At 44.3% G+C, this 14,415-nt stretch overlaps 1 protein-coding gene across 2 annotated transcripts in view; it reads right to left on the minus strand.

The window, feature by feature from the left end:
* UTRN (utrophin) overlaps positions 1-14,415 on the minus strand; it is a 535,632-nt gene that overhangs the window by 501,765 nt on the left and 19,452 nt on the right. The gene's annotated exons all lie outside the window — the stretch shown is intronic.

The following is a 14,415-nucleotide window of genomic DNA, read 5'->3' on the forward strand; positions in this document are numbered from 1 at the left end:
AAGAAGGTTTTGGGGGCGCTCAGGGCCATGAAAAAAAAAAATTGTTTCACATTAGTAAATGCCTTTTTGAAAATTTATGGGTAATGCCAATCTTCTAATGAGCCATTTTCCTCTTTGCATTGCCTAGTAGACACTGAAATAAATCTTCATCCAAAATTTAATAATGGGACAGAGCATCTCATATAAAGCAAGAATTTCTGGGGGTGTCCGTCGTGGCTCAGCGGTTAACGAATCCAACTAGGAACCATGAGGATGCGGGTTCAATCCCTGGCCTCGCTCAGTGGGTTAAAGATCTGGCATTGCCGTGAGTTGTGGTGTAGGTTGCAGATGCAGCTCAGATCCCGCATTGCTGTGGCTGTGACATAGGGCAGCGGCTAAAGCTCTGATTGGACCCCTGGCCTGGGAACCTCCATAGGCTGAGGGCGCAGCCCTAAAAAGACAAAAAAAAAGAATTTCTTTGTACTAACTTCTCTTGGACTTATCTTACTAATCAACTCATTTCTTCCCCTCTCTGCACTTTTGCTGATTTTTTTTTTTCAAATTCTACTTCTTATGTGACTTTCTATAGGAATTTGGAATGAGATGGTATGTCAGTCTTTTAAATATCAAAAAAACACTCTAAGATCCAACTAATAGCTCAGATGAATCCTGGTCTATAAAACAGAAACAATTATATCTTCCCTATAGAATTAATGTAGGGAGTAAATGAAATAACATTATGTGAAAAGTCCCAGCACGTTAATCTGACCTCTCAGCCTCCTTCTCCTTTAGTTAATACTTTATCAACCTAAAATTTATTTTCCTCTTGTTCTCTGGATTTAGCAATCAATCCGTTCACACACTGCTAGCTTTTATGGTGTAACTAACCGGTTACAACTCTAAAAGGTTAATGTATATCCAGATACTTCCCGTTAAAAAAAAAAAAAAAAAAATTTAACTTTGGCTAAGACTCCTGGACCCAGACAGTATATGAAGAAAAAGTTTAACAAATTATGTTGAATTTTAAATGAGGGTCATGTAAATGAAGACACTGTTACAAAGGGATTGGTATACTAATATATTTACCCAGACCTTCTCATTTCTGACGTTTTCTTTGAACCTAACTGCATAGCCCAGCCACCTCAATAGCACACCAGTGAGCCCACCATACCCAAGCTACAGGAGGGAAAGCTACAAGGTCAGTCAGAGCCAACAACTAACACCTTTTCCAAGTAACAGTATCAGTCTATCCATAGAGAACAGACTTGTGGTTGCCAAGGGGGAGGAGGGTTGGGGGAGGGAGAGACCTGGAATTTGGAGTTAGCAGATGCAAACTATTGTATATAGAAGGGATAAACAACAAAGTCCTACTGTATAGCACAGGGAACTAAGTATACTCAGGATCCTGTGATAAACCATAATGGGAAAGAATATGAAAACATATACACATGTATGACTGACTCATTCTGCTATACAGCAGAAATTAACACAACACTGTAAATTCAATTTAAAAAAAAAAAGAAAAAAGACAGTATTAGTCTACCCATTTTTAATACAATAATGAAAGAAGAGTAGAGAAGCAAGAAACACTGGGGAGAATAGATGAGGAAACCCCTCAGTTGCCTCTTCCCCTGCAGAGAAGAGAGAGGGCAGAGAATGGTCCTGACTAGGTACCAGGGAGCCAGGGGTCACCAGCTCTTGCGATGAACTCAGGCAGCTCAGGGTGCCACGCCACTCTCTCATGTCAAATGGTGGCTGAGAATCTATTCCCTGGATCATCATAAAACAAGTCCTAGGAGTCTAACGTGAATAAAGTGCTTTTCAGGCAGATCCCTCCTGATGCCAAGCTGCCACAGTCAGGCATGAAGTCTGTACCCTGCATGAAAGCACCAGGCTAGGGGGCAGAGGGGCTGAGACGCAGCCAGCACAGGGACTCTGAAGAGAAAGAACAGCTTTTTCTTTGCATAAAGGCACAGCCCACTATATAGGTATGCCCATCAGACCACCTGCATCTCTCCAGAGGGGATGCCTTTGTCCAACTGCCCACCTAGAGGAGGTGCTTTGACCTAATATTCATAAAGACAAAATATCACCAAGAGGCAGTGCCAACTAATAGATCCACTGACCTCACCACCTCTCTGATAACTCCTTCTGAAGTGAGCAACCGTGGCAACCAGTATGAGAAAAGGAATGAGTCTGGAGCCAGGCCTTACAAAGTTGTGTCGAGAACCTCAGCCAGTCTCCTCTTCCCTGACCTCTTCTATTACACCAAACACCCAAACCTTGCCCTCTCTGCCCGGCATTTTACCCACGTCCTGCCCACACTCCCATCAGCCCTGGAACAGTGCCCTGACCCACTGCCCCTGCCAGACCTGGAGGAGGAGCCATAAAGCTGCAGGCAGGAAGATCACGTACATACCAGCCCCATCACGTACATACCTGCCGCCTGCCCTACTGCATGAACCTAAGAAGCCTTTTATTAAGAAACAATGTCATAAAGGATGATGACCTCCAGTGGCAGTCTTAGTGCTGTGCTGTCTTTCAGCTACCACTAAATGTGAAATGGGATTCTGCAGGCCAACTTCTATTTTAGAATTTCAAACAAGCAAGTCAGAAACTTTCTAGCACAGTGAGGGCCCTGACCGGGGGTCTTCTTAAGCAAGTCACTCATCCTCACTAAACCTGTTTCTTTGTTGGGAAAAAAGAAAGAAAGAAGAGAGACAGAAGAAGAAAACAGGGGAGGGAGAGAGGGGAAAGAGAGGAAGGAAGGGAGGGAGGGAAAAAGAAAAAGAGAGAGAGAAAGAAAGAAACAAACAAACAAACAGAGAGAGAGAGAGAGGGAGAAAAGAGCATAACAAAATACCCACCTCCTAGGTCTGTTGTGAGCTCTACAAAATGCAATACACGGGAGTGTCCGGTACAGAGTGAACACTGAGAAAACAATAACCATTAAAGGCGCACAATCCTGGGTCCACGATGCCAGCAGCCAAAGAGCTCTGAACACCAAAGGTTTTCTCATAACCCATTTGGCAGCAAAACACAACCTGAACTGACCTAAGGCGATTTATAACCTTGTTTGCGTTCTATTTGTGTGAATGTTCACATATTCTAATGCAGAAATATTCATATATTTAATCACAGGGTGTGGTCCCAAACTCCCCCTGAGACGTTCCATAGTATATGGTATACGTACCACTAAGCTCTCTGAAACAAACAAAAATCATTCATTCTGAAACACCTCTGGTTCTAAGGGCTTTGGATAAAGGATTGAGGCTGTGTCATACCCATCCCTAAATTGAAGGAGGGGGTGGTTTGCTGATTCAACCCATGAGCAGTCTTCTATGCTGGATTTCAACGTTTCCCATTGGCAAGTTGTCAGGCTGTCTGAGCACAGCAGGGGCTCAGCTCCGGGCCAGGTCAGGATCACGGTCCTGGGTCTGAGCCATCCAGGCACAGGGTCAGAGGAGGAAAAGCTAAACAGCTGAGCAGAGAGAGGCTGTGGAAACCAGGCCCGCTCTGGTACTTCACCTGCTCTCAGAGGACACCAGCCATCAAGCATGTTCTTATAACTTGTTTAGACACTTTTTTTTCTACATTTTCAAAGTGAATCTAGTTTTCATTCCCAATACTGGCTCCCGTGAGTCTGGGCAAAGTGCCATTGAGAATCACAAGGGCCACTCAAAGGGGTTTTTTTTTAAAGCTGTTGAAAACATTAAGCTAAAGAAGTGAATCTTCTCCAGCCTCCTTCGCAGCATCCTTCCCCAGCCCTACCATCCATTAAAATGACACTCCATTCGTTCCGAGGATATTCCACTCTTAGTGGATTAAATATAATATGTATATTATAAATGATAACTATGAGTAAAATGAAGCATAAACACGAAAAAGTAGATGGTAAAAGTGGAACACTTTAGGAACTAAAGCAAGCTGATGTTTCCCTTTATAGTACTGCCCTTAGACCTAGACAAGAGGGGTTCTGCCTTCAATACTGCCTTTTCGAGGGCTCTATTCTGGCCTCTTCCAGCCCCACCCCTCCCCGTGGGATGGGGAGAACACAGGGCCAAGGGGACAGGTGCACCCAGAGCCCATGCCACCTCTTCTGCCCAAATGAGCTCTGAGCTCACTTCCCAAGGGTGAACCCACCACCGCTGGCAAGGGGGATACGGAGAGAGATCCCAGAGGTTAGGCCTGGGGGACCACCAACGTGTGCTCAGAACAGAGCAGATGTGGGAAAACAAGGGGGAAGGTCAGCTCTCCCTGCATCCGTGCTCCGGCGCGGAACTCCGAGGAGGTGAAGATTTCTCAAGTCAAACCTGGCCCACCCAGTTGTGATAGGCGTGTCTTTGACAGAATCCACTCTCCCCTTCTTTTTGGTATCCGAAACCCAGTCCTCACCCATTCTCCTCTAGTTTTTAGCTCAGCACATGGCCACCCGTCACACATTACACCGTGAACCTCCCCTTCAGCTGGAGGAGACCACGTGACCAACTTTTACAACAGCATGAGGAAGGAGGTACTATTACTACACCTACTTTATTGATAAGGAAACCAAGGCACAGAGCAGCTAAGCAATCTGTCCAAGTTTACACAGTCAATAGGTGGACATGTTTAGATTCAAAGCCACGTCTTCTTATACAGCTTTGAACCACTCCCTATATAGAGCATCACATCTATAGAGAGATTTAAGAGTGCAGATAAGATTTTTAAGTACTGTAGGATTTTCATATTCTGCTTTTCCAACTTTGTATGAAATAACAGTATCACGCTATACTTGACCCCTAACCCAATTTAGAGATAAAAATGCTTATTCCCAGATGAAACCATATAATCCCTTTTTATAATCCCAACAGTACTGCTTGTAAGAATCCAAGTGTGTAGAATATTTGGAACTGTCCCACGATCAATGCGCACAAAACTGTAATTACAGCAATGGGGAAGAAGGTAACAGAACACAACGCTTCCCTAGCACAACTCTGGTGACTAAGCACCAACGGTTTGGTTCTCTGGAGCTTCTAAAGCAATCAATGTGAGATGGTCTAGCCCACACACCTTACCCTACAAACAAATCAAGTAACTGCAGAGAAACTGAGTAATTTATTCAAGGACACAAATCTGGTTATTTGCAGAACAAAACTAGAATCTAACCCCTCTCTGAAACTAAGCTAAGTTCTTTTTTTCTTTTTTTTTTCCTTGGCCACACCTACAACATGCAGAAGTTCTAGGGCCAGGGATTGAACCCAAGCCACAGCAGTGACAGCAACACTGGATCCTTAACTGCTGAGCCACCAGGGAACTCCAAGTTCTTTCTTTTTAACAGGGCTTCTAGAATGTATCAACTAGAGCAGTGATTTTAATTTAAGGTCCAAAAACCATGAAGAACCCTGAGGGCCCGGAAGTGGGCTTCCCCACTCCCATCCCCTAAAGCTACCCCCTGCCTGTAGGCCTGCCTTAAAGAGGAAAGCATTGAATTGCCAAATTCCTACAATAGGCCTCTAGCTCAGACTTGTTTACAGAAAGACTTCCAAGGCAAAAGAAAGGAAAGAAAGAAGGGAGAAAGGGAGGAAGGGAAGGCAGGAGGGAGGGAGGAAGAAGAAAAGAAAGCAAAAAGGAAGAAAAGGAGGGAGGGAGGGAGAAAGGAAGGGGGAGAAGGAGGTGGCAGGAGGAAGGGAGGAAAGGTAACAAAGGAAAGCATTAGCACCTTCACTTTCTTTTTTTTTTTTTCTTTCACTTTTTAGGGCCACACCTACGGCATGTGGACGTTCCCAGGCTAGGGGTCTAATCAGAGCTACAGCCACAGGCCTACGCCACAGCCACAGTAATGCTAGATCCTTAACCCACCGAGCGAGGCCAGAGATCGAACCCGCAACCTCATGGTTCCTGGTCAGATTCATTTCTGCTACGCCACAACAGGGACTCCAGCACCTTTACTATCAAGAACCCTATACATGGGTCCTATTAGAGTACTTAATCTAAAGCTTCCTACGGCCAGAACATCTCAAAAAAAAAAAAAAAATTATCACCATCATTTCATTAAATGGGCATTTCCATGCTAAATAAAAAGTAAACATATTCTCAGAATAAAGGACCATCTTGGAAAAGAAAAGGCAGCTGACCACCTTACACTGATATATATCTACATGACATTGGCCTCAGTCCTCGTTTCATGTCTGACGGTTGAAACATCAAATGGTTTGCCAACCAGCACTGGGGAAACAGTCATAGGCTAACCTGGAGCTAAAATAATCAGTACAGTAAAGGGAAAGATTAAACTGATATTTGTCTTAGGGATTACACATTTCTTGAAAGCAACAAGAAATGTATGTGTATATGTGTGTGTGTGTGTGTGTATTTATATGTATATTTATCAAACATACACTATGCACCAGGTACTAGTCTAGACTCTAGCAATTCAACCGGGACTAAGACCTGCCCACATGGAGTTGACACCCTGTGGAAAGAGACAAATGTCAACATGACCGAATAAAACAATTGTAGAGTTGTGTGAGCAGGTGAGAAGGGCGATGGGAAAAAATTAAGCCAGGTAAAGGGGGTGGAGAGGGCTGACGAAAGGCGGGTTTGTGGTTTTAACGAGGTGGTCATGTAGGCCACAGAGGGCAGGGAGGCCCCGTGGGATGCCCTGAGGGGAAGGTGCTCCAGGCTGGGGCCGCCAGGGCACAGGCCCGGAACGGGAGGGCACTGGGAGTGCACAAGGAGCGAGAGGGGAGGTAAAGCCAGGCAGGATCCCTCGGGGCCTGTGGGTAACTGTCAGGCCTTTAGCTTTTATTCTGAGCAAAATGGGAAGTGACTGCAGCATTGCAAACCTAGAGGGATTTAATTTACCTCAGTTTTCAATAGGCTCACTCAGTGGCTGGTTGAGACCAGCTTTAATGGGACAAGATGGGACATAGGGAGACCAGTGAGGAGGTGACGGCAGAAATTCAGGCACATGTAACGGTGGCCTCGACCATGGCGGTGGCAGTGGAAATGGCAAGAAACGACGAGAACTCTATACCAACAGCACTTGGAAAATAGAGTCAGCAGGATCTGCAGATGGACAGGATGTGGTTCTAAGAGAAAGGAAGGATGACAAGGATGATGCCAAAGTTTTCAACCTTCAACCTGAGCAACTGGAAGAATCAAATTGCCTCTAAGAAAGATGAGCAAGACTGTGGGATCAAGTTCGGCTTGGATGGGAGGTAGGAGCTCAGATTTAAACATCCAAGTGGACACGTCGAGTGGGCAGTTGGCAAGACAAGTATGCAGCTCCGGGGCAGGAGGGTGGGGGCGGGGGGGGGGGCAGGTCTGGGTCAGAGATAGAAATGTGAGTCCAGTGTTCAGATGGTATTTAAAACCACGAGACAGGGAAGAAGACAAAGGGAGTGAGTGGTGATAATGAAGAGGTCCAAGGACTATGCCCTGAATCCTCTGGTGTTAGGAAGAAGAATCAGCAAAGGAGAATGGGAGGGAAACCAGGAGAGCACAGTGCATCCCAGAAGCCAAGTGAAGGAAGTGTGTCATGAAAGAACAAACGACGGACTGTGTTAATACTACCGAGAGGGCGTTCCCGTCGTGGTTCAGTGGTTAACGAATCCAACTAGGAACCATGGGGTTGAGGGTTGATCCCTGGCCTTGCTCAGTGGGTTGGGGATCCCGGCGTTGCCGTGAGCTGTGGTGTAGGTCGCAGACGCGGCTCAGATCCCAGGTTGCTGTGGCTCTGGCACAGGCTGGCAGTTGCAGCTCTGATTAGACCCCTAGCCTGGAAACCTCCATATGCTGCGGGAGTGGCCCCAGAAAAGGCAAAAAGACAAAAAAAAAAAAAAAATACTACCAAGAGATCAAGCAAGATGAGGACTGAGAACTGAACACTGGATTCAGCAAAAGGGAAGTCTCTAGTACCTTTGCAAAGAGCAGTTTTACTTTAATGGTAGGGGCTATGCCCTTGCAACCATTAAAGTGGTTGCAAGAGAGGATGAAAGGAGAGGAATTGCAACCATGTCTATAAAATTCTTCTGAGGAAGTCTTTCAGAAAGGGGAACAAAGAAATGAGGTGAGAGCTAGAGAGAGAGGTGGGGGATCAAGAGTGAAGCTTTTTTGGAGTTCCTGTCTTGGCTCAGTGGTTAACGAATCCAACAAGGAACCATGAGGTTGTGGGTTTGATCCCTGCCCTCGATCAGTGGGTTAAGGATCCAGCATTGCCACGAGCCATGGTGTAGGTCGCAGACGTGGCTCGGATCCCGCGTTGCTGTGGCTCTGGCATAGGCCGGCAGCTATAACTCCGATTAGACCCCTAGCCTGGGAACCTCCATATGCCGCGGGAGCAGCCCTAGAAAAGGCAAAAAGACAAAAAAAAAAAAAGTGAAGCTTTTTTAGAGGAAGAAAGATAACAGTTGGTATGATGTGGACAGAAAAAAAATCCACCGGAGAGGGAAATTGTTGGGAGAGTAAGCAGGAAAGGATAGGATACCATTACAGGGCTGGAGTGGCCTTGGACAGGCGTTGATTAGAGTAGATGTGGTGTCAAACCTTTCGGATTCCTTCTGAGTTGACCTCCGTTTTCTTAGGATGAGAGTGGGCAAAGTCATTAGCTAAGAGTTAGAATGGGGAGGAAGCGGTGAAATGTTTCAGGAAAGAAGAGAGAGTATGAACAGTGGGAGATAAACTGCCAGGTAGCATTAAGGTGTCACATGTGACCATAAATTATCTGAGGCAAGGAAAAAAGGGTGTGTTTTTCTTCAGCCATGTTCCTCTGCAGGGCAGCTAGTACAGAATAGATGGAGAATCTTATTTAACCAGGGGTGGGGTTTGACCCAGGTGTGATGAAGCAAGAGCGGCAAGGCAATTGAAGGGATGAGAAAGGAGTGATTTCAACTGACCAAGCAATCTCAGTAAAAGGGCAAAGAGAGGACAGAAGGGATGGGCCACAGCTTAACAGCGTTAGGATCGACGGAAGACAGACCCCACTAGATCAGAGTCTGCTAAAGTTATGATACAAGAGGGAGTGAACAAGAAGCATAAGAAGTGGTGGACAGAAAGTGTGACACCTGGAATTCAGATTATGGAGGGGCTGCACTCCTAAACGATGACATGGTTTGCCCAGGACACAGCCACAGAAGTGGAAGACAAAGATCACTAGGAAAGAGAAGGTCAAAAACTGAGAGAGAAGAGTGCTGGAAGGATCATCTGTGTTTCCAATGAAATCACTAAAACAAGAGTAACTTTGAGAAAAAGTGACCATGACTTGGGAGCTAAAATCACCGAGAAATGAAAGGTGGACACAGTGCCATCTCAACAATGAGATTACATGGATGATGCAATTCAATGACATGATTTAAGCTGGGTGGGGGGTAGTCTGGTCAGGATGTGACATGAGCAAGGAGAACACTAGCCCACCTCTCTGGCAGTAAGAGAGGGTAGGAGAAAAGAGGTACCTGAAAGGCCATTAAGAAGTGGGAGAGGGTCTTCCAGTAAGGGCCACCACTCTTACTCCAAGACTGGGCTGTTTTTGTTTTTGTTTTTTTTTCTTTTTAGGGCCACACCTGCAGCATATGGAGGTTCCCCGGCTAGGAGTCTAATTGGACCTGCAGCAGCCGACCGACACCACAGCCACAGCAATGCGGGATCTGAGCCCCATTTGCAACTTACACCACATCCCACGGCAATGCTAGATCCTTAACCCACTGAGCGAGGACAGGGATAGAACTCACATCATCATGGATGCTAGTTGGGTTCACAACTTGAGGATCCACAACTGGAACTCCCAAGAGACTTGCCTGTTTTCAAGCGACAAATATATCAACACTTTTGAGAAATGTTTGATGTTAGAAAAAATAAGCATGGTGATATCCATTCTACCTGAGCTTGATGAAGCACAAGTTCTACAAATTAAAAAAAAAAAATCTGAACCAGACTCTTAGTAATTTATGTCTGATTATTTGCCAATTTTAGCAACAAAAGAGAAAGATTCATCAACAAATAAAAATTCATTATATGCAAAACTGGGTCAAACATTATCAGGAATTTTGCCCTTCAAACTTTTGTGTCTACTCACCCCAATTCTAGCAATCAGGACTTTTGTCTGAATGGTTCTGAGACAAGAGAGGCAACATAAGGCCCAGAATTTGAGCTGTGACAATAGTGTGGGTTCCCATATTCAGACCAGAGTGTCAGATTGCAAATTTAATTTCAATCAGAAAAGACTAAAAGGCCACAGAGACAACCCTAACAAGACAACTTTTTGGTGGATCATAGGCCTCTGTTGAGAAAACAATGAAAACTTTTGCTCAGAAAATGTAAAAATTCTGTACATACATTACAGTATTTCTTAATAACCCTCCTCACTCCCTCCCCAAGCTAACCAAGTTAGCTAGAATAACATTTGCAGGTCGGCTTCCCATGACTCTGGGAGACAACTACAGTTAACTTCCAATGGGCTAACTACCAATACTTGCTCAAAATATTAAAAGTCAAAAACCACTTCTTAATTCCTTCTCTTCCACTGCCATAATCTACCATCTCTTAAATTACCCTTTCTCCAGATGCTTATTCGACGGTCAGTCAAAAATCTCAGAATAGATGAAGAGGAGTAAAACAGTTCTTGATGAAATTTTGAGACATTTTAAGAATATATTTATTTAAAAGAGTTCCACAGATGTTGAGAAAAACAGACAAGACTCCAACTGCCAATTTTCAAGAATGTGATCCCAGCCCAGGCCACTCTCCTGGGAGATAATAGGTACGGGGTAGGTGGTAGGTAGGTAGAGAGATGGATGGATGGATAGACAGAGAGAGAGAAAATAATCCCCTTACCCATCCCCCCTGCCCCCAGACCTTAATAGAAAGGCTTCACCTGCCAGGTGTTGGAGGCAGAAAGCAATCTCCTTCTCTAGCCCTCTGCCCCATCAAGTCTCTCTCCTACCTAAAGCTTTCCAACTTCCCCTCTTCTCAATCCCAACTGCCACGCCCTAGTTCAGGCCAATGACATCCCTTACCCTTCAACTGTGACTGTCTTACAGCAGTCCTCCAGGCTTCTAGCCTTGCCCCATCCACCACCCCAACCCAAGTCATCTAATCTCCTGAAGAGGATAGGTGGGGGAATGTCTGGGAGTTTCCTGGTGGCTTAGCAGTTAAGGATTCAGCATTATCGCTGCTGTGGCTCAGGTTCAATCGCTGGTCCCCCTCAAAAAAGTAAATCAGATCAGATCAGCCCATAGCTTAAAACCTCTCAGAGGCAGCCAAACCTCCTAAAACAAGGAGTGGGAGAGAGGAGGGCATCTCTAGATGCCAGAGAAAAACAAACCATAATATGTAATCAAATGTTTGAATTGGGATTTGTGGGGTGTGTGTGTGTGTGTGTGTGTGTGTGTGTGTGTGTGTGTGTGTGTGTGTGTTGGAGGAGTAGTTTGGGAAGTACTTAGAAATTGGGAAAAAAATTGTAATGCTGATGTTTGAAAAAAATACAAAATATTTCAAACCTGCAAACAGGCAACAGTGACACGCACAGGGTACATCCTTGTCAGGGATGCGTGGTGTGCTGCGCGGAAGGCAATGCGCAGGTCCCTTCCTCCAGCATCTCAGCTTGCTGGCAGCTGAGGGCTCACAGCTGAGGGCTGCTCATTGCTCCAGGAATGGCTGGGCTGAAGGTAGCTGGCTTGGCCAAACCTTCACCTTACCTCCTTCCCAGGGTCAGCCTAAAGCCAGTATGGGGCTCAAGACAAGGGTCCCAAGACTCAACACCATGGTCTCACTTGGGGAAATCTCTGCAGGCCTATCCCTGCTCCAGAGCTCCCTGGATCAGATGGCGCCCCTGTTGTCACTGAACTGCAGTTCAGCCTTTGCCCTAAACTTCTTCCCTCATTTCTTTTAGGAATTGTTCTCAAGGGCACACAAAACTCTGTCTCACATTCTCTTTCCCAGCAAGCGAACCTAAGGCAATCAACATTCAGCTTTACAAATTAGCATTACTGCTTCTTTGCTTCAGATATTATTTTTATTTTCATTGAGAAATAATAGACATAATTGAACACGCTCCTCTCTCATTATCGCTAGAGAAAACCACAATTCTTAATTCAGTGTTCATAATTTCCATGAACATCTCTGTATTTTTGTGTGTACTTATGAATACATAAACATCACATAATAATTTTTCGGGATATTTGGACTTTATATATGGTACCATTCACTACATTCTGCAGCTTGAATGTTGTTTATACTCAAAATTATTTTTTAAGTTTTATCAATGCTGGAGCTCCTGCTGTGACCCAGCGAGATCAGGGGTATCTTGGGAGCACCAGGACGCAGGTTAGATCCCCAGCCCGGCACAGTAGGTTAAGGACCCAGCATTGCCACAGCTGCGGCTTAGGTCACAACTGAGGATCAAATCTGATCCCTGGCCCAAGAGCTCCATATGCCACAGGGCAATCAAAAATTAAAAAAAAAAAAAAAGATTTATCAATGCTGATATATAGCTCTTTAACATGTGCTCTAAAGCAAATATGTTAATATAGTAATAGCTGATATAATTCAAATGAGGGCACACATATATCTGGTATATCATTTTCTGTACATTTATTTATATTAACTACTTCATTATTTCTTTAAATAATACTATATCTTAAATTTTTAAAAATCCTTTCGGAGTTACTCATACAATCCAAACTCACCATGGCTCGCAAGACTCTTCCTGGCTGGAGTTCCCGTCGTGATGCAGTGGTTAACGAATCCGACTAGAAACCATGAGGTTGAGGGTTCGATCCCTGCCCTTGCTCAGTGGGTTAAGGATCCAGCATTGCTGTGAGCTGTGGTGTAGGTCGCAGACGTGGCTCGGATCCCGAGTTGCTGTGGCTGTGGTGTAGGCCAGCAGCTGTAGCTCCAATTAGACCCCTTGCCCGGGAATCTCCATATGCCGCGGGTGCAGCCCTAGAAAAGACAAAAGGACAAAGCCAAAAAAAAACTGTAACTGCCTTTCAATATGCTTACTTAAGAGCTTGTGCAAACTCCCTCTTTATGAAAAGATAACTGACCACTGGAACTGTGTCTTAGGCACTCTATGCCAACCCAAGTGCTTGCCATATAGTAGGAGCAAGGCAACAACATGCTATTCAAAATGTCTATTTTATAGATTGGATGGATGGATAGATGGATGGATATATAGACAGAGACAGACAAGTCCATTCCCAACAATCTCCATAACATAAAATAAAGCTAACTCGGAAGTTCCCGTCGTCCTGGCAAAGTGGTTAACAAATCCGACTAGGAACCAGGGGGTTGCGGGTTCGATCCCTGGCCTTGCTCAATGGGTTAAGGATCCAGCATTGCCATGGGTTGTGGTGTAGGTCACAGACGCGGCTCGGATTCCGGGTTGCTGTGGCTGTGGTGTAGGCCGGTGGCTACAGCTCAGATTTGACCCCTAGCCTGGGAACCTCCATATGCCGAGGAGCGGCCCAAGAAAATGGCAAAAAGACAAAAAAAAAAAAAAAAAAAAAAAAAAAGACAAAAAAATAAAAAAATAAAGCTGACTCTTACAGCCAAATTCACAGCCCAGAGAGACACTTAAACTGGCCAAGGCACAAAACCTTAGGCACTAGAATGCACAACCTGACAATTCAGCATTTTTAAATGAACCTTCTGTTTTTTTCTTCAAGGTTTTCTCTTAAAGGTCAAGGGAATCATCGTTCTGAAATACCAGCTTCTATGCTAGAATTTAAAGTTAGCCCACTGAGTATTAGGATTTGAAAGATGGAACTTAAAAGAAAAATAATACGACAATAACCTCTGCTTTCTTCCATTCCTCAAACCTCCACAGCAGAGCATCCTACTAAGAAAAGCATCTGTTACCTGAATAATTATGATTTCTGAGCATCCCAGCTTTATTGACTGAACTCCAGTGACCTTTCCACCACTTAATTACTCCCTAAAAGAAAGGTATTTCTCAACATCTGTTCTTAATTTATTTTTAATTTGCGTTTACTCTATCCTGCCTGTTGAAGCTGAAATGAGTAATATGGGATGACATTACCTTCAAATGAAACATCCTATTCTTCAACTACAGTTCCTCTGAAACAGTTTTCCAAGCATCTTCACACCTAGATTTTTTTTTAGCTGTCCAAGACTATTTATTATCTTCCCTTTAAAATGAGATTCATATTACCTTTCTTCGCCACATTTTCAAAGAACTTTTACATTGTACTAAATAAATAGGAATAAACTTTTTTCTTTTTTCTCATTTTAATTAACCTACTATTTTTCTGAGGCGTGACCTTTCTTTCAGAATACAGCTATAGAAAAAATTACAAATGCTATTGAAACAACTCCATTCAAAGTTACCTACATAAACTGACCAAGAGATAATACTTCAAAAAAACAGCAAGAGTGAACATAACTAAAAGTTACTTCTAAAATGTAGAAATTCATCAAGTTAAGAATATTAATTCTGGAGGA

This window comes from Sus scrofa, chromosome 1, assembly GCF_054392235.1.
Source record: "Sus scrofa isolate SSC_HxYL_T2T_F1_AM1 chromosome 1, Sscrofa_HxYL_maternal_Yorkshire_Landrace_v2.0, whole genome shotgun sequence".
NCBI lineage: Eukaryota > Metazoa > Chordata > Mammalia > Artiodactyla > Suidae > Sus > Sus scrofa.